The 20488-nt window shown below is 47.1% G+C and overlaps 1 protein-coding gene across 11 annotated transcripts in view; it reads right to left on the bottom strand.

The window, feature by feature from the left end:
- The window catches only part of EPHB2 (EPH receptor B2), a 115014-nt gene that overhangs the window by 94115 nt on the left and 411 nt on the right, over nucleotides 1–20488 (bottom strand). The gene's annotated exons all lie outside the window — the stretch shown is intronic.

The raw sequence follows: 20488 nt of genomic DNA, 5'->3' as shown, positions 1-20488 counted from the left end.
AGAGAGATGCTGCTGATTACTGTGGACCAGTCTTCCCCAACCTGGTGCCCTCCCAATGTTCTGGATGACAACCCCCACCCCATCAGTCTAATAATAATAATAATAATAATAATAATTTATTATTTTTACCCCGCCCACCTGGCTGGGCTTCCCCAGCCACTCTGGGCAGCTTCCAACCAAGATCAAAAATACATTAAATGTCACACAATAAAAACTTCCCTGAACAGGGCTGCCTTCAGATGTCTTCTAAATGTTAGGTAGCTGTTTATCTCTTTGACATCTGGTGGGAGGGCGTTCCACAGGGCGGGTGCCACTACTGAGAAGGCCCTTTGCCTGGTTCCCTGTAGCTTTGCTTCTCGCAGTGAGGGAAACGCCAGAAGGCCCTCAGCGCTGGACCTCAGCGTCCAGGCAGAACGATGGGGGTGGAGATGCGCCTAGGTTGTCCTAGATTGAAGCCAGCTGGATAAAGGAGGCTACTATAGCCAAGCATGAATGAGCTGGATGGACTAATGAATTTGCAAAGTTGTAGAGTTGGAAGGGACCCCAAGGGTCATCTAGTCCATGTCCCTGCAGTGCAGGAATATGTCTGTATGGGGACTGAACCCATGACTTTGGCGTTATCAACACTACACTCTAACCAACTGAGATAACTAGGGATCTGACTTTTCAGCTCCTTATGTCCCTGGCTCCAATCCCAAGGGTGTGCATTCTTACCCTGCTTTCCCCTCTCCTTTCTCTGTCTCCCAGTGGTCTGACTCAGTTTAAGGCAGCTTCCTTTGCAAAAGTCCTTTTCCAAGCAAGGTGATCAGGAGGGGTGATAGCATAAGCAAGCCAAATTCACTGATTTCGGTGGCCGGGACATGAGAATACAGGGAAAATGGTAAAAGAACGACTGCAACACATTGATTTGCATCAAGCAGCCTTGTTGCAAGACACCGTAGAGATGCACATGCTTTGCATACATTCCTTAGTGGAAGATCACATGTATGGCATGCATATTAGTTCATTTGAGTTTGCCATTCATAAGAACGCAAGGAGAATTCTGCTGGATCCATCTAGCGCAGCATCTTGTCTAAAGGCACTCACAGCAGCTTGGTTCCCATGCCCATATATTTCATTCAGAAGGTGTGTATCTTAGTGATACTCCCTTAATCCATAGCTCTTCCTGGGTCGCTCCTGGACAGGGATAAGATTGGGGACGGTGTCCCATGCATTGGTAGCCTCAAGCTGGAATGTGTGCAAAGGAGGACAACCGAGATGATCAAGGGTCTGTAAACCGAGCCTTATGAGGAATGGTTGAGGGAGTTAGGCATGTTTAGCCTGGAGAAGAGAAGGCTGAGAGGTTATATGATAGCTGTCTTCCAATATATGAATGGGAGATGGAGTGAGCTTCTTTTCTGCTGCTTCAGAGGGTAGGACCCAAACCAGTGGATTCAAATTATGAGAAAGGTGCCGCTGATTGTACTCACTCCAAAATCACAATGTGCAACCCTGGCAACCCTCGCTCTAAATTAATGATTTGTCGTATAGGAAAGGACTTCCTTTCATCTGTCCCAAATCTACTGCTCATTCATTTCACTGAATGCCTGAGTTATAGTACGTCAAGGGAGGGGAAAAAACCTTCTACTTTCTCCACACCACGCAGAAGTATATATATTTCAGTGACACAGGCACCCTTGCCATCTCTGAAAGCCTTTTGATGTATTCCAAATTAAAAGCATCATCTGCCTCTTGAACTTGAAACAGGGCTATGTAGAAATCTTAAATAACAAAACTGGGTCTCTTCTACATACCTCAAGGTGAAACCTCATTCCCCCCTTTTTTTAGTATAACATGGCTTGATTGAAACACCTGTGCGCCATGCAAGGGGTTAGGAATACCTGACAAGCAGAGGGTCAGGTAACATGAGCAGAATCTGACCCTGCGACACACACACACACACACACACCCCCTCTGCAACTTTAACCCACTTGAGAGAAAATGCTTAGCAATGCATGAGCTGCATTTAATGCAGGCTTGGAAGCTTGGTAGAGAGTAGGGATCGGCAAAAGATTTGAAGGAATCCAGAATTGGAAACTTCTGAAGGAAATCAGCCCTGAGTGCTCACTGGAAGGACAGATCCTGAAGCTGAGGCTCCAATACTTTGGAGCCTCAGCTTCAGGATCTGAAGACCCTGGTGTTGAGAAAGATTGAGGGCACAAGGAGAAGGGGACGACAGAGGACGAGATGGTTGGACAGTGTTCTTGAAGCTACGAACATGAGTTTGACCAAACTGTGGGAGGCAGTGGAAGACAGAAGTGCCTGGTGTGCTCTGGTCCATGGGGTCACGAAGAGTCGGACATGACTAAATGACTAAACAACAACAACAGAATTGGAAACTGAAGCAAGATCTCTCTGAAGCAACCCAAAGTGAAGCAAGGATTCCAAGGAGCTTAAGGGTGCTTCTATGATCTGGATGCAGATCAAAGAAATTAGATAGCAACGGTGTTAGAAACTCAGATCTATAAGCTAGGCGCCAACTGGCTCCTTAAACCACAGCTGCCAAAACGGAATGCCTAGTTGCCCCTTTTTAGGGCCAGATGGCAGGAAAGTCACGTTTTTCAATACGACTTTTTGGTTCCTGAAATTCATTCTGATTGTGTAGATAAAACACCACGAATAGAATTCTACAGTGTGTGTTGTTAGTGTGCGAAAACAGGCAAAATCAAAGAAGAAGAAGAGAAGAAGAGTTTGGATTTAGTATCCCGCTTTATCACTACCCGAAGGAGTCTCAAAGCGGCTAACATTTTCCTTTCCCTTCCTCCCCCACAACAAACACTCTGTGAGGTGAGTGGGGCTGAGAGAATTCAGAGAAGTGTGACTAGCCCAAGGTCACCCAGCAGCTGCATGTGGAGGAGTGGAGACCCAACCCAGTTCACCAGATTACAAGTCTACCCTCTTAAACACTACACCACACTGGATCTCCAGGTATGCACCTCCAGATGGTGGAGACATCAGGCACTATCCTGGCACCCGGGTATCTTCACTTAGTTGCAAATGGCTGATAGCCAGGTGCAAAATGCGCCTGGTACCCGGTGAATTTCAAACCCTGGATAGGAAGCATGTTAAAGAATTTGCCTGAACCTTGTGGCCTCTATATCCATGGACAGGAGGCAGGGAAATGCTTGCAAGCCCCACTCCCAATGTCTGTGAGCATTGCTACATATGCTCAATCTACAACCATTCTGATGTTGAGCAGAGAGTATCCAAAGGCAGCTTCTACTTGTTTCGCGTGAATGCCTGTAGAATTATCTATGTGGTCAAACATCCGAATAAAGATGGATCTCCAGTCATGCGAGGTCTTCTACTTGCATTCAGATGAACATTAAATAGATCTCCCCTGCAGACCTTCTCTGCTCAACACGGGATTGGTTGGGAACCGAGGAAGCCTCTGATTTCCATCCCAAACATGGGATGAATGCATGGACATTAGCAATTGCTGCTTCCGTTTCCATTTTGGGATGTCAGAGTTTTTCAGCATTCCTAGGAATAAACTACAGTGGGTGGCGTGTGCAAGATTGTCAAAGGCTAGAGCTAGGCAGATCCACCTCTCTCTAGTGCCCTAAGGAACGAGCTCGCTTCTGCGAAAGAAGTGCTCTTGTAGATGAGGCTGGAGGAAGGAGAACCATTGCAGAAAAGCAGATTCCGCGCACTGAATTCCCCACTGCCATCAGGAGGAGCTGGATCTGCCTTGTGTCAAGGAGGCCCAGTCCAAAACTTTCACCAATAGAGGGGTGAACGAGAGGCTGTTTCCAAACACGCAACGGTATGAATCATCCACATTTCCGAATCCCTGCGCTAAAAGAAATGTGCAGCGTAAGGAGACAGAATGCAGTGCCGGGAGCATATTCAGTGCTGAACAAAAGCATTAGGTGGGGAGGCTGGAGCGCAGAGGCAAATGTTCCCAACCCCACTGAAGGCGAGCACAGCGAGTCTTGGCTTTGCACATGATCTCCGGCAAGAGGATTCCCGCTTCCAAAGTTGCACATCTCTCCTGGGCATGGTCGGCCAATTGGTGCCAAAGAAGGACAGAACTTTCTTTATGTATGCAACAACAGCAGCAAGAATTCTCATCGCAAAGTATTGGAAGACACAAGATTTACCCACCTTGGAAGAATGGCAGATGAAAGTGATAGACTATATGGAATTGGCGGAAATGACTGGCAGAATCCGAGACCAGGGAGAAGAGTTGGTGGAAGAAGATTGGAAGAAGTTTAAAGACTATTTGCAGAAACATTGTAAAATTAATGAATGCTAAAATGATGTTGGATTGAAATGAAGTGGCTTTAGCAATAAGGTTAAAAAGAATATGTAAAAATGGACTGATAATTAGATGAAAATATAAAGTTATAATATGTTAAGATATAGAATTAAGATAAACACAAAGAGGGAAAGGATTTGCTGAATTAACCATGTGAATTGGAATACAAAAAAGGGAGGTGTGAGGAGGTCAGGAAACAAGTAATTGAAATATAAGATACGAAAAGATTGATTTGTTTTTTAATTGTTTTTTATTTCCTCATGTATTTTGTATTTTTCTTTGCATCTTTGCATCTTTTTTCTTTTTCTTTTTCTTTTTCTTTTCTTATTCTGTAATTCTCTTTTGTCTGTAAAATTTCAATAAATATTTTTTTTTAAAAAAACAAAGTTGCACATCTCCCCCCCCAAATATGCCCAAATATGGCGTGATGTGTTTGATCTCCAGCTCTGTGCAAAAACAAAGGACCCTGAAACAGACAGCACTGGCAAGCTGGCTAGATTCGAGAAGGGTGTCCAAATCCCAGGATTTTCACTCAAGATGTTTCTCAGCACAGTCTCCCCAGTTTTTTCATTTATTCTTACAGGACAACTGCAACTAGGAATATCCAGACTCTGCATCCCTCCAACCATGGCAGCAATCCTCCCAACTCAAACAGAACATGACAAAACAATGGGCATGCAGCAGACTGCAACAGTTTACGTATTTTTTGCTCTATAAGACTCACTTATTCCCTCCTAAAAAGTAAGGGGAAATGTGTGTGTGTCTTATGGAGCGAATGCAGGCTGCGCAGCTATCCCAGAAGCCAGAACAGCAAGAGGGATTGCTGCTTTCACTGTGTAGTGATCCCTTTTGTTGTTCTGGCTTCTGAGATTCAGAATATTTTTTTTCTTGTTTTCCTTCTCCAAAAACTAGGTGCGTCTTGTGGTCTGGTGCGTCTTATAGAGCAAAAAATACGGTATATAAGAAGAGCCTGCCTGGTTCAGGGCAAAGGGCAATCCAGCTCAGACTCCCATTTCCCACTGCATCAGGCAATGATGATGTTGATATCTTACCTATCACTTCCCATAAGGTCCCAGGGAGGAGGACCGTATAAAAATGCAACAGGTTGCTTCCAATGTTAGCTCTGCTCATGCTTGAAGTTGATGGGCATGGCATACAGGTCAGCTCATTTCAACAGGTCTACTCTGAGTAAGTCCAAGTTGGCTACAACCCATGATTAACATCTGTTAAAGCAACTTGCAATCAGAAGATGGGTCCTAAAGATGTACATATAGAATCAGTGAATCATAGACTTGTACAGTGGTATGTCGGGTTAAATACTTAATTTGTTCCGGAGGTCCATTCTTAACCTGAAACTATTCTTAACCTGAAGCACCACTTTAGCTAATGGGGCCTCCCGGTGCCGCTGCGCCGCCACTGCATGATTTCTGTTCTCATCCTGAAGCAAAGTTTTTAACCCGAGGTACTATTTCTGGGTTAGCGGAGTCTGTAACCTGAAGCGTATGTAACCTGAAGCGTATGTAACCTGAAGCATATGTAACCTGAGGTACCACTGTGTAGTTGGGATGGACCCCAAGGATGATCTGGTCCAACCCCCTGCAATTTAGGAATCACAGCTAAAAAATCCCTGACAGAGGAGCACCTGACTTCTCTTTAGAAACCTCCAATGAAACAGAGTCTAACACATTCTGGGGTAGTCCATTCCACTGTCAAGCAGCTTTTACCATCAGAAAGTTCTCCTGATGTTAAGTCGGGATCACTCTTCTTGTAATTTGAATCCTTTGGCTTGGGTCCTACCCTCTAGAGCAGCAGAGAGAGAAAAATTTGCTCCATCTTTCATACGTGTGTGTGTTTGTGTGTGTGTGTGTGTGTGTGTTAAAGGTCAGAGTAAAGAGGTCTCTTCAGCATAAGACAATTACTGTATGATAACGTACTGGACTCACCTCTGTGAGGAGGGTATCCCACAGTTTAAGGGCTGCCAGAGAGAATGTCCTCTCCCAGCCCACAACTTCCTCCAAACTTCCAAGGGCAGTGGAACTACCAAGAAGCCCCCACAGATGCATCTTGGTATCCCACAAGGGTCCTCAATTGTCCACAAAATCTGGATATTATGACCTCTGAACATGACTGCATGGCTACCAGGTACTACCAGGGCTCCACATCTACAAAGTAATGAAAGGGTTGTCCTCCATGCTGCAGTCTTGCCCCCATCAAGATTGCAAACCCCCCCGAACTGATACTTTGGGGCACCTGAAAAAAACAAGCACTTGGGGTCTTCAAGCCAACAGGGGGCTCAGTACACACAAACATTCTGCCCCCCTGCAAGGGACAAGACAAAGCGATGAAGTCTAGAGATGAGTTCTGAAGTCACGTTCCAGGAGTCATTGTGGAGAGCCCTCCTCCCACACTCTTATCCCAACAAAGGCCACCAGAGCAATCTCCATCCTCCAGCAGAAGCCCTCAGCCAAAAAGAAAGGTCCTTCGGCTGCTTAATGGACCCTTTATAGAGTCTTTTACAGGGAGGGCGGGTAACATAATCCCAGCCTCAACATTTCTTTTGACTGCTCTGCGAGGTTTCAGCTGTGATTCAACTGTTGGCAAAGTCCCACGACCCATAAAACACACACAGAGAGAGCCCAGCACTGCAGAGGAAGCCCCGGGGTATAGCAATGAACTCAGTCAAAGGCCACGTAACCAGGCTGATCTGGGGGATGGCAGGGGGGCTCAGCTGCAGATCCACACTGCTTGGATGACGAGGGGTGGGGAGTGGAGAGATGCCCCACTCCAAGGTTCCCCACAGCCCATGCTGTTCTGCCCAGAAGAAAACTGATGGCCACATTGCTGCTCTCGCTATCGGAGAGAGCTGACATCTCTGAAGGGGAGGACACTATTTTAATGGGATGCAGGGCACTTCCAATGGGGGTGGGGTGGGACAGAAGAACACCAGAAGAGCCTGCTGGATCAGGCCAATGGCCCACCTAGTCCGGCACCCTGTTCTGCCAGTCAGATGGACTCCTGTTCTAACATGTGTTCATTAGGGACATCTGCAGATCAGCAAGAGAGCTGAAGCATTGCATGCAGAACAGCTAAGGTGCAAGCCACAACATAGGAAGCTGCTTTTTGTGGAGTCACATTACTGGTCCGTCTACCTCAGTATTGTCTACACTGACCGGCAGCAGCTCATGAAGATGCTTCCAGCAGAAGTGCTTCCCAGCCCTACATGGAGATTAAATCTGGGACCTTCTGCATGAAAAGTAGATTCTTTCCCCCCTAAATGTAAAGGTAAAGGGACCCCTGATCATTAGGTCCAGTCGTGACCGACTCTGGGGTTGCGGTGCTCATCTTGCTTTACTGGCCAAGGGAGCCGGAGTACAGCTTCCGGGCCATGTGGCCAGCATGACTAAGCCGCTTCTGGTGAACCAGAGCAGCACACGGAAATGCCGTTTACCTTCCCGCCTATTTATCTACTTGCACTTTGACATGCTTTAGAATTGCTAGGTTGGCAGAAGCAGGGACTGAGCAACAGGAGCTCACCCTGTCACAGGGATTCAAACCTTCTAATCAGCAAGTCCTAGGCTCTGTGGTTTAACCCACAGTGCCACCCGCATCACCCGTAACCTTTCCCAATACCTGGGCATCTCCAGGTAAGGCCAAGAGTGCCCCCTGCCTACCTGCCATCATCATAAATACATGACCTGCTGTGCTGTATTTAGAGAGCAAAGTCTACAGGTACTTCACCATCGCAAATGTCTTTTTAAGCCATTCTGATAACTATGGTATTTAGGCACGTCTGTTTGTAGTAAGTGCAGTTTTCATTTTCAAATCAGGTTATTTAATTCTTTTTAAAGGCGTGTGAGAGGGGAGGGTGAAGGAGAGAGAGACAGAGGCTGGCTATAATTGATTTTTTTTAATTAAAAATCCAATTTAAAGTTTAAGCAAATCTTTCCTGTAATTATTGCTCGAAGCATCGAAAGTGTTTTTGCCCTGGATTCAGGCTTGCTGGTGTCCTCATTTGCCAGAGCACTTCAAGGTCAATATCAATCACACATTTAATGCATAAATAGAAATTGTTATTAATAATGTTGATCATCACCCTAATCACAGCCGCCACCATCTAGCGGGGTATCTAATGTACTGAAACAGGGATGGGGAACCTCAGCACCAGCAGCCAAATGCGGCCCTCCAGGCCCTTCTATGTGGCCCTCAGGCCTTGCCAGCCACACCCCCTTCTCCCCAGGCCACATCCCTCACCAGCCCTCCTTTCTAGCTTTTCCCTGGCTGGAGTGGGTCCTTGAACTCTGACAATTCTTCTTGCTTGCCTGGAGGGAGGATAGAGAGGCGGGTGTCAGGGTTTGCAGAACCTTGCCTACTATACAGTTGTTAAAATTCACACCCACTTTTCCTTCTAGTCCTGCCAACCCTTGGCAGGTGGCCCCTGGAAGGCTGCCCAGATGAGAATCTGGCCGTCGGACTAAAAAAGATCTCCCCACCCCTGTACCAAAAGGCCACCTCTCTCAGTGCCCATTCAGTCTCTTCTTGAAACCCTTCAGGAAAGTGAATCGCCCAGGCTGCTTGGCTGATCTTATCACTTCGAACATTCTGACACAGCTTAGCCCAGATCTGTCTTCCTTGTCCTACCTTTGGTGGATAAAAAACAACAACGATTCTCCCTCTCCTTTCTGACATGCTTTTAAATATTTGAAAGGGGAGCGAGGAGGGGGAAAGAAGTCAATGTGCTTTGTATTCTCCAGAGTTGGCAGCCCCAGACCTGTCTGCTTTCCCTCACAAAACTCACCTGGGATCTTCCAACACTATTTGATGGGATGCTGGCAGATGCCACTGAGGACCTTGGCTGCAGAATGGACTTTCAACAGAGGCTGAACAATAAGGGTTCTTCTAAGGTTGCAATTGGACCATAAAGAAGGCTGATGGCTGAAGAATTGATGCTTTTGAATTATGGTGCTGGAGGAGACTCTTGAGAGTCCCATGGACTGCAAGAAGATCAAACCAATCCATTCTTAAGGAAATCAGCCCTGAGTGCTCACTGGAAGGGCAGATCCTGAAGCTGAGGCTCCAATACTTTGGCCACCTCATGAGAAGAGAAGACTCCCTGGAAAAGACCCTGATGTTGGGAAAGATGGAGGGTACAAGGAGAAGGGGACGACAGAGGGTGAGATGGTTGGATAGTGTTCTCGAAGCTACCAGCATGAGTTTGACCAAACTGCGGGAGGCAGTGGAAGACAGGAGTGCCTGGCGTGCTCTGGTCCATGGGGTCATGAAGCGTCGGACACGACTAAACGACTAAACAACAACAACAACAAGGTTGCAATCCTGAACACAATAGGACTTATGTCTGAGTAAGCATGCAATATGATTGTGCTGTAGCTCAGCAGTAGAGCATCTGGCTTGGATTCAGAAGGTCCTAGGTTAAAGCCTTGGTATCACCAGGCTGGGGGAGTTCTGGCCTGAAGGCAGTGTGCTTTAGTGGTTAGTGCATTGGAGACCAAGATTTCAGTCCCCACTCAGCTATAAAGCTCACTGTGCCTTCCACCATAATATTATTATTATTATTATTATTATTATTATTATTATTATTATTATTATTTACACTGTTATATACCACTCTTCATCCATAGATCCCAGGGCAGTTCACAGCATAAAAATACAAGATAAAAATACAAAACAAAAACAAAACAATAACTGCCCCTCCCATAAACGTATAGGATCATAGAATCAAAGAACTGTAGAGCTGGAAGGGACCATGAGGGTCATCTAGTCCAACCCCCTGCAATGCAGGAATCTTTTGCCCAACATGGGGCTCAAACCTATAACCCTGATATTAAGAGTCTCATGCTCTACTAATTTAGCTTTCTGTCAGGGACTGTGCTGAGGAGAACTGCACTGAGGAGGAATGGCGGGAGCCTCCCCCACCCTCTGCTCCTGCTCTTCTGAATCTCCTGAAACTTCTCAGGAGCAGGAGGACAGCATAGATTTGAAACAGTGGCTTAAAGAGGGGCATAGTTCAGAAGGCAGAAGCTGGGAGATACTGGATGGGGAACAGCTAGGAGAGGAAACACTGGAAGAGAGAGGGTTAACAGATTCACAGTCATTAGACAGCATTCCTCCACTCTCCCCAAGGTCAAGAAGAGAGTCTCATAACAGAAAGCGCAGAATGGTATAAGCTTGGATGACAAGACATAGGAGTGACGTAGATTAATAGGGACGGAAGGGGTGTGAGCCTTAACTGGGAGCACCACCATTCCTAGGTAGATGCTTTCCTTTGTCCCTCTCTGTGTTTACTAAAGAAACTAACTTGTAAGAGTTTCCTTTTGTGTGATGTGCTTATTTACAGGTGAGAAAGCTGATTTCCTGAAGCCTAACACTATCCTATATGTATTATATCACAGGGTTGTTGTGAGACTAAAATTTGGGGAAGAGACCCATTTCACACCACCGTGGGCCCCTTGGCGCATGTAAGGAATTAAAAGTTAAAATAAACCCTGGAGAGTAGCTGCCAGTCAGAGTAGACAATATTGACTTAATTGAACGAGCAGTCTGAATCAGCATGAGGCAGTTTCCTATGGTGGGAAGGGTCAGTGCTCTGTGGTAGATCCCAAGCTCAGTCCTTGGCATCTCCAGATATAGCTAGGAATGTCCCCCTGTTTGGAACCCTTAAGAGGTGCTGCCTGTCAGTGTAGACCATACTGGACTAGATGGAGCAATGATCTAATTCACTTGTGAGGCAGTCTCCTATATTGGGAGGAATGCACAGTAAAATGCTGGTTATTTTTTGCTTTTTTAAATGCAAACTGATTCAGAGAGATGGAGAACCGGATGTAAGATTGGAAAAAAAGAAAACCAAGAGACACCAACATTGACAAATCCCATCACAAGCTGTGAAGCCTCCTGCCATGTCAGTGACAGCTTTGCTCCTTCTTGAGCCTGAGCAATGGACCTTGGACAGCTCTGGAGCTCGGATGTTGCATGCAAGCAAATCCTTGCTATGGTAGCCTGTCCTCTCTCCCCAAGGACTCCAGGTCGGTAAACAGATACACAACTTAAAAACAAAATGCAAAAACTATCTAAAACATCCCCCCCCCCAAATTTTTTTTTAGAATGTGCTCTGCTGCCATTGCTCTGTGATCCCTCCTATCACGACTTCATCCCCTCTGAATTCTCATGTCTCGGGGGTCAATTTGTAAATCGGCCCCCAGCCTGAAAAACAAGTCACACACCAACTCAGTGAATCGCCTGTCGCTCCTGGATCTGAAGTTGAAGCGAAACAGGCATGAAGCCAAACGTGGATAGAAAGTGGCTAGAGAAAAGTTTTTTCCTCTATGCTAGAACTTGTGGACATTCAATGAAGCGGAATGTTGGAAGAGTTGGGACAGAGAAAAGAACTTCGTGCCGTTAATCTGTGGAACTCGCTCCCCCAGGAACCAGTGATGGCCACCGATTTGGATGGCAGTAAAAGAGGATGGAGGAGAGAGCAATCAAGGGCTCCTAGTCGTGATGGCTATTCTCTGCCTGCACGGTTAGAGGCAGCAATGCTACTGAATGCCAGTTGCTGGAAACCACAAGAAGGGAGAGGGCACTTGTGCTGGAATTCTGCTTATGGGTTTCCCATTAGGACATCTGGTCAGCCACTGTGAGAACAGGATGCTGGACTAGATGGACCACTGGCCTGATCCACCCACAAGCTCTTTTTGTGCTCTTATGTTCTCATATATTTCCTTACACTCCATCTCCAAGCTGTTACGAACAGCCAACAGCCAACAGTTTCAACATAAAGCCCAGTTTCCCCTTCTCTCTTCCCTCTGAACCCCAAATCCAATTTGATTAACATCCAGCCGATGGAAAAGTTCTGGAGAACTCGACATTCTGTTCACAATTTTGTGACATTTTAATTCAGGGATGAGGAGTGTCAGGTCTGGCGACTAAATGCAGCCCTCTGGTCCTCTTCCTCTAGCTCTCTGCACTCTCCCAAACCACCCCTCTTCTTCCCAGTCCACATCTGGCCCTGCTGTACACCCTCCAGAGTGTTTTTGCCTGGCTGGACTTTGTCCTTGAACTCTAATGATGCTTCTTGGAGGACAGAGAGGGAGGGCTGAGAGTATCTAGGGTACTATAGAAAGATAAACCTTATATGTGTTTCCCTGCCCACTTCTGCCTCTGTCCTGTCTGAGAGCCAGTGTGGTGTAGTGGTTAAGAGCAGTGGACTTGTAATCTGGTGAACCGGGTTTGATTCCCCGCTCCTCCACATGCAGCTGCTGGGTGACCTTGGGCTAGTCACACTTCTCTGAAGTCTCTCAGCCCCACTCACCTCACAGAGTGTTTGTTGTGGGGGAGGAAGGGAAAGGAGGTTAGCCACTTTGAGACTCCTTCGAGTAGTGCTAAAGTGGGATATCAAATCCAAACTCTTCTTCTGCTGTTGATATGCAGCCCCCGGAAGGTTACCCAGAAAGGTATGTGGCCCTCAGTAGTTAGGGCTGGAAAAGACCCCTGTCTGAGATCCAGCAGAGCCACTAGATAGACCAATGCTGTGACACAGTGTAAGGCAGATTTCTGGGCAGATTAGCAGCATCCGAAGCTCAGCTGCATGTAAAAGCTTTTGAGTTCAATCCCTGACGTCCCCCAGTAGGGATGGACATTGGACTACAATTCCCATCGACCATTGGAGATACAGGCTGATGGGAACTGGAGTCTAACAGTCTGTCTGGAGGCCACTCCATTTGCATCTCCATCGTCCCAAATGTAGACAACTCTGAGTCAGACAAACCAACGACCTGACTCAACACAAGGCACTTCCTGATGTTGCAGTGCAAGAATGACATACCCTTTCCCGGCTTCCCATCGTCTGTTGTCTTCCTCCTGCCTATTTTTAGACTGTAAACTGCTCAGAGGCCTGGACCTGTCATCTCATTCTTTCTCCAGAGCAACTTACGTGGATGGTGCTGTCTAAATCACCGGCATCATCAGTGCTGCCGGCCTATCAGGACTCTTCCCCTCACCCCATGACCCAAAAGAGAAACACCCTCCTGTTGCCAACAATGACAAGAGGTATTCACATACACACACACACACAATTCTTGGTGGATGTGAAAAGGGGAGATAAAGAGCAGGATAAAATTCTTCCTATTTTTAAAAAAGTAGATCCTGTCACCAGATGCAAAAGGAACTCTCCCTTGTTCACCTTCCACAAATAAAGAGGACTCTCTCTGTTTCAAACCTGGATGTGCTGATCTAAAAATATTTAGCGTAAATATTTTAGATGCAGGTCATTGCATTTCAGATGGAGACCTTTAGTGCCATCACAGATGCCACTGAAGATGGGGTAGCTGTCACCAGCCTCAGATGGTTCCAGATTCAAATGTGGGATTTAAATGTGCACATCCGATCACGCTCTTGTCTTTCTTTGACATTAACATTTCCCTGTTTATGTCTAGCAGTGGGAGATCTCCCACGACTGCAGCCAGGGCCACTCTTTCCCTGCCCATCTGTTTCTTTTGTGATTCTGCTTGGCTCTGCAAAGCATTATCTTTGAAAGCATCAGCAATGCACACACTGCAGGCCAGTCGAGTGTTTCTGTTTCATTTTCTGTTTTCTCAAAGCAGCCTGCCTTGCTTCTATCCGGGGAAGAGATCTGTGTCACAGGATGCCTTCTCCAGACAGATGGCATTGGATTAGAACCCACAGCCCTTCAGTCAAGAACGCCAGTGCAAATATCCAAAGGATTCAGCTGGGAAGGTCCCAGGAGAGACAAGCTTAAGCCTAAAATGTATTACTGGTTGGTGCTTTTGAGGCAGCTTAATTCCTTCTCAAAGTGGGAATGAGAAACTTCCAGCCCTCCAAATGATGGGAGCTGCAGCCCAACACCATTTAGAGGGCCACATGTTTCCCGTTCAAGCTCTACATCTGGTCTACACCTGGCCCTCCAGATATTGCTGAACTACAACTCCCACCATCCCTGGTCACTGGCCATGCTTGCCATTGCTAATGGGGATTGTGCACTCCAATACAATATCTACATCTCTGCCCTCTTAGAAGGAAGGAAGCATTTTGCTTTTGTGTAATAGCTTCCCTTTCTCTCTCTCTCTCTCTCTCTCTCTCTCTCTCTCTCTCTCTCTCTCTCTCTCTCCACACACACACACACACACACACACTACTGCTCACGCTGACTTTGATGAAAATAAAAAGCTTCAGGTGTTACGAAACCTATATCCACCTTAGGCCACAGATCCCAAAACTAGCGCATGCAGCGTTCCACGTAAATTCTGAATCTGAACTCTGCACCCCACCACCATGGTCAAAATCCAGGTGCTTTAGCCTTGTTGGCAACTCTTGTTTTGATTTTTTTATAAGGTGCTGAACATGACAAATCTTAAGCTGGGACCTCTCAAATATTGCCAAACACATCAGTCGGATGCAACTCTAGAACAGAATAGCGTTAAGTGCTGCAGCTTAGATTTGGGCGTCTGCTTTGCATGCAGAAAGTTCCAGGTTCATTCCTCCAAGTAGGCTGCAAGAGCCTCCTGGTCTGAAACTTGAGAGAGACATTGCTGCCAGTCCCCAGAAAAGCTTTGCTGAAAAGGAATAGGGGAAAAAGAGCTCTGCTGAATCACTACCTCCTGCAGGAATGAGTTCCATAGTTTAGCCATGTACCGCATGAAGAAGTCCTTTGTTTCCTCTGTCCTGAATTTTCCAACATTCATTGGGTGTCCACAGGTTCTGCTGTTGTGTGTGTGAGAGAGAAACTTTCCTCTGTCTCCTTACTCCATGCCAGGCACCATTTTATAAACTTCAGTCATCTCACCCCACAACTGCCTTTTCTGTAAACTAAAAAAGCTCCAAAACACTGCAGGTTTTCCAAATCATGGTTAAAATAATCCACTATGACCTCAAGGTATTGTGATCCAGGAAAGCAATTCTCTTGTTCCTATACCCTTTTCATACCTTGAAAAGCCATTGCATGTTAACTCTTAAACGCTGTCCAAAAAAAAGGAAAGTGTGCATCATGTCAGCTACTAAACATCATCAGTTATATTGCATGCCGGCTTGTCACAGATAGTCAAATACCATGGGCAAGAGCTAAGCGTGGACCCATCAAGTTAATGAACACAACTAACTTAGGTCTATTAGTTTCACAATGGGTTTGCTCTGAGCAGGACTTGCTAACCAATACAAAACACTCAATGAATGTTTGGTGAATACAGGGCATCAACACCTGCAAAGGTGAATTGAGAACGTCAGGTACAAGAGCTCTGTTGGATCAAGACACAGGGGGCCCTTCTAAATGTCCACCACCCTATTCTAATTATCAGTGTTAGAAAATAGCCAGGCGCCAAGCGCATTTTGCAACTGGAATGAGTCCAATTGCGACCACATGGAGATCTTGCTTAGGGAAGGATCTGAAATATTTTCCTTGAAGCTTCAATTCGTTTCATTCTGGGTTGTTTTATTTGATGTTTTAATGTGTGTCATAAACCACTTTGTGATTTGTTCTTTACAATATAAAGTGGTACAGAAATGAAAATACTACTACTACTAATAATAATTTATCATTATTCCTCTTAGGGGGCAAAAACAGGGCATAGACATTCCATTGTGGTGACCGTAACCCAGCTTAAAGGTGCCTTTTGGTGATTGGATTATATATCTGAGTTTCTAACATTGCTCACCATGGCCAAACAGATGCCCTAAGAAGCACACAAGCAGGTCCTAAGCACAACATCAACACTTCCTGCTTGTGGCTCTGAGTAACTAGCATTCAGAGGCATACTCTCTCCCACAGCAGGATCTGTCTCTGAAGGCAGGATCTGCCTCTCATTTATTTTAACTAGGAGGCAATAACTGTCAGGAAAACAGAATGCAAATCTAAGGAAATAAGTCATGGCCTTCCCCAAGATCCCTTTGCTTTCCCAAAGATCTCAAGTATTGTCTCTTCACCTTTTCAGTGGTACCTCGGGTTACATACGCTTCAGGTTACAGACTCCGCTAACCCAGAAATATTACCTCGGGTTAAGAACTTTGCTTCAGGATGGGAACAGAAATCATGCAGCAGTGGCGTGGCAGCAGCGGGAGGCCCTGTTAACTAAAGTGGTGCTTCAGGTTAAGAACAGTTTCAGGTTAAGAACGGACCTCCGGAACGAATTAAGTACATAACCAGAGGTACCACTGTATAGGCACTGAGTAATTCTCCAGGCCCAACCACGACACCTAGGCTCAGCCAAATGTCAGTGGTTGGGGGAGATAGCCAGTAATGTGATGTTCTCTGGATATCATTTGACTTCAACTCCCATCATTCCCTTGCCTTTTGGCCCTACCAGTTGGGGCTGATGGGAGTTGGAGTCTAAGACCCCTGGGAGGCATCACTCAAGTTTTACATCACAACAGAACTCCCACCATGATCAGCCTGTATTCGACTCTGGACAGCTCTGCTGGTTGCAGCATGGTGCTGATAATGCCAAAATTGCAAGTTCAATCCCCATATGAGACAGCTGCACATTCCTGCCTAGCAGGAGGTTGCACTCTACGATTCTATGATTCACCACTATAAATGAAGATGAAATGTTTTGTGCGTATGAAGTACAAAGGAAGCTGCCATTGGTCATTGGTTCTCCTAGCTTCGTACTGTTAAAACTGATCGGTGACAGCTCACCAGAGTTTCAGACAAGGGTCCCGTCCCAGCAATCCCCATATATTTATTTGTTATTATTCCCAAAGGAGCCAAGGGCCACAAACAGCAAGCGACAAAACCATAATTAAAACAACAACAACCTTTAACACAATTCCAGTTCAGACAAACACTGGGAAGGGTTTCGGGCTTAAAAGGATAGCTGGAAGAGGAAACGGCTCTGAAAAGGCACCAGAAACAGCACCTGCCTAATATTCAAGGACAAGGTGTTCCAAAGGGTCAGTGCCACCACACTAAAGGCCCCGTTTCTACATTGTGAGGAACAGACCTCCTGAGAAGATGCTGTCTGCAGGAATGTGGTGATCCATCAGTTACGTAAGGGGTGCACCTAACCCTTGGCTATATTTGCCAAAGGATTGAATCTGGGACCTTCTGCATGCAAAGCTGATGATTTACTGCTGAGCTGAGGCCCTTCCCTTAAGACATAGAAAGCTGCTAGACTATTGATCCGTTTAGCTCAGTGTTGTCAACTCTGACTAACAGCAGCTCTGAGGGTTTCAGACAGGAGTATTTCCTGTACTTGGGCACTTCCTGCAATGGCAATATTTTAGGTAACCAAGTTCACATGGGGCGGGGAAGGTGGTGGGAAGCAGCAGAAGTCTGGCTTTGGCAGAATCTTAATGCCGAAATTGACACAGGGGAGCTGTTATCAGATCTCCCAAGCTTTTTTCCGTTCTTTGCTTTAGTGGTTTATATAAATATATATAGCCACTGGGATTCCAATTTTGATTACACCAATAGAGCTGGGGGAAGGGGTTGTTCCCACTTTCCTCCATGCTGCATGCTGGCTCTAAATCACACAATCTCTCTCTCTCAGCTGCTTCTGACCAAGCATCATGAGGAAGGGCCTTAGCTAAGCAGCAGAGAATCAGCTTTGCATGCAGGAGGTCCCAAGTTCAGTCCCTGGCATCTCCAGATAAGGATGGGAATGCTCCCTTGCCTGAAATGCTGGAGAGCGTGTAGTAATGGGCTGGATGGACCAATGGTTAGATTTAGTAGAAGGCAGCTTCCTGTGTTCCTAAACCCATTGGGGGTGTGTGGAGGAAGGAGTCTTGGGTTTGGAAAACAAATGAGAATAGATTTAAACAGCCACTTCAAAAGCTGCTTCGGCTGAAATCCGAACACCACCACCCCTCTCTAAAGTTAAAAAAGAATAATATTGGTGGCTGCATTCATAGATCTCCAGCATTCTGCTTGACGCTTGTGATCCATCCACACACAACTCAATATTTACATTGTGGTGGATTCCCTGCACACACACACACACACACACACACACACACACACACACACACGTTGAGTATTTTGTTGCAGAGAACAGTGGTTTAAATGGTTTTAACTAGGGTAGGGGAATTCTCATGAGAAGTCACATCATCTGGAACCCATCTACCCTCTCCAAAAATTCAAATCAACAGGACAGGATCTGAGAGTACTCTTAGAAACCCAAGGAAGTCATGGCTGATGAATCTGGAGCTACAAGACAACTAGAGCATATGGAGGCTGCATGGAGGGGGGCTGCCCCCCAAGTGGGTGTTTCTCCATTTTTTAACCCTCTTGCCCAATACCTTGAACTTCTGCAAATACATAAAAGCCTGCAGAACCCCAAATATTGCAACAATAATCCTGCTCACAAATCAAGTGTGACGTGGTCAGCATTGCAACGAAAATATTTGGCACCTGTGGTTGCCACCAGTTCACCACCAGGAAGTTGGGGGAGAAAAAAGTCAAAGTTCCAACAGGGCAGTAGGTGGCTCCCAAATCATGAAGTGAAAATGTGTGCCTGCCTCAGTCCTGGACGTGGGTGGGGGTGGGGAATGACACGCCCCTAAAAGTGACTGTTGCACGTCATGTCTTGGATTTGTGCTTGGCGTATCCCCGGGAAGGAAGACCACAGAACATTGCACATGGCCAAGAGTTGGGCTTTTAACTTAGTACGGCATACTAGAGCACCAGGCGGTAACTTCCAGGTCCATCTGGGCCCACATCTAGCAGGAAATGGAGAAGGAAGATGGGTGCTCTATCTCTGCGGAAACATAATGGGGGGAAGCAGAACCAGCCCTGCGACTTGTGTCTCAAAATGGCGTTGCACAAGCAACATTCCTTCGCGGTGGTCAGTGAAGGCGGTCCATCGCCCCCTCCAGACCACTTCCTAGCTGTGTGACTGCAGGATGAGACCATTCATGCACCAGCCTTGCTGCCATGAGCGCAACCCATTCATAAACACATACACACAAGCACCAGGTAGGGCAAAACCTGTGAGATGAGAACATCCACCACATTTCTCCTAGAGGGTCAGTGAAGGCATCCCATTGTTACTCCACCTTGCAGAACATGATCGGCTCCTGCTGGCTACTAAGGGCAGCCCACCTTTCTTCTGCTCCCCCCCCCCTTCCCAAATTTCTGGCCAACTGTCACAGGATGAGGCCGTTCGTGTGGGGACATCATTCCTGCTAGTTAATGAGGACCATCCTGTCCTCATGGAAGATGAAAGGTTTGACATGCAGAAGATCCCAAGTTCTATTCATGGCACCTTATAGACCTGGGAAAAGCCACTACCTGGAACACTGGAGAGCTGCTGCCAGTCAGTGTAGACAATATAGAGCTGTATGAATTGATGCTCTGACTCGCAGCTTTCAGTGTTCCTGTTTGGGATAGGCCTTCACAGGCAAAAGGTCCCAGATGCAACCCTTTGCATCTCTTGAAAAGGCTTCCTGCTGAAACGCTACAGAGCTGCCACAGAGAGTGAGCAATATTGAGCTAGACGGCCTGCCTCTGCTTCCTGTGTCCCTAAGCACCCCAGGTGACGGCCACCTGTCAAAGGATGTCAAAGGATGAGGCGACCGCCCAGGCACCATTCCCACTGGTTCGTGAGGGCTCCCCTATTCTCCTCCTGCAACCCAAAACGAGAGAGCAAGTTCCAGCCTGGGCTGCGGCCACCTCCCAAGCATCGTGCCCGTTCCCTTTCCATTCCTCCACCAGCACAAAAGCCCAACCACGCTCTGGAAGCAGAGCCGCGCCAAAGCCAAGAAGCGAGGCAGCTTTCAAAATCCAAATGGCAAAGCCACGTTGGAGGAGCCACCGTAGGAGAAGCTACTGCTGCCCAGCCCAGCCCAGCCCGGGCCGCCCTCACGAAATCCTCGTAGGCAACTCGCTGGCCGGGCCTCCTTCCTTCTCCCGGCCACTGCCAGCCAGTCCAGACCGGGCCAGGGAGCGGCCTTTCAGCGCGCCCCGGACTCCGGGCTCCGGCGCGCGTTTGCCAAGGCAGCGGCCGCTTCCCAGAGAGCGCCGCCCGTCGAGGGGGGCTGGAAGCAGCAGCCGGAGCCGGAGAAAGAGCGACGCGGTGCTGGCTCTCCCGGTCCGAGGAAGGGCTCGTGCTGAGCGGCCTCGGCTCCCCTACCCTCGACCCTCCCCCTTCCTCTCGCCACCCCCCACCTCCCCACAAAAAAACCCAGAGCGCTGGCCGTCGCGGGGCGCCCTTCCCGGCTCAGCATCCT

This window comes from Podarcis filfolensis, assembly GCF_964270895.1.
Source record: "Podarcis filfolensis genome assembly, chromosome: 8".
Classification (NCBI taxonomy): domain Eukaryota; kingdom Metazoa; phylum Chordata; class Lepidosauria; order Squamata; family Lacertidae; genus Podarcis; species Podarcis filfolensis.
This window is presented reverse-complemented; position numbering and strand designations above follow the sequence as displayed.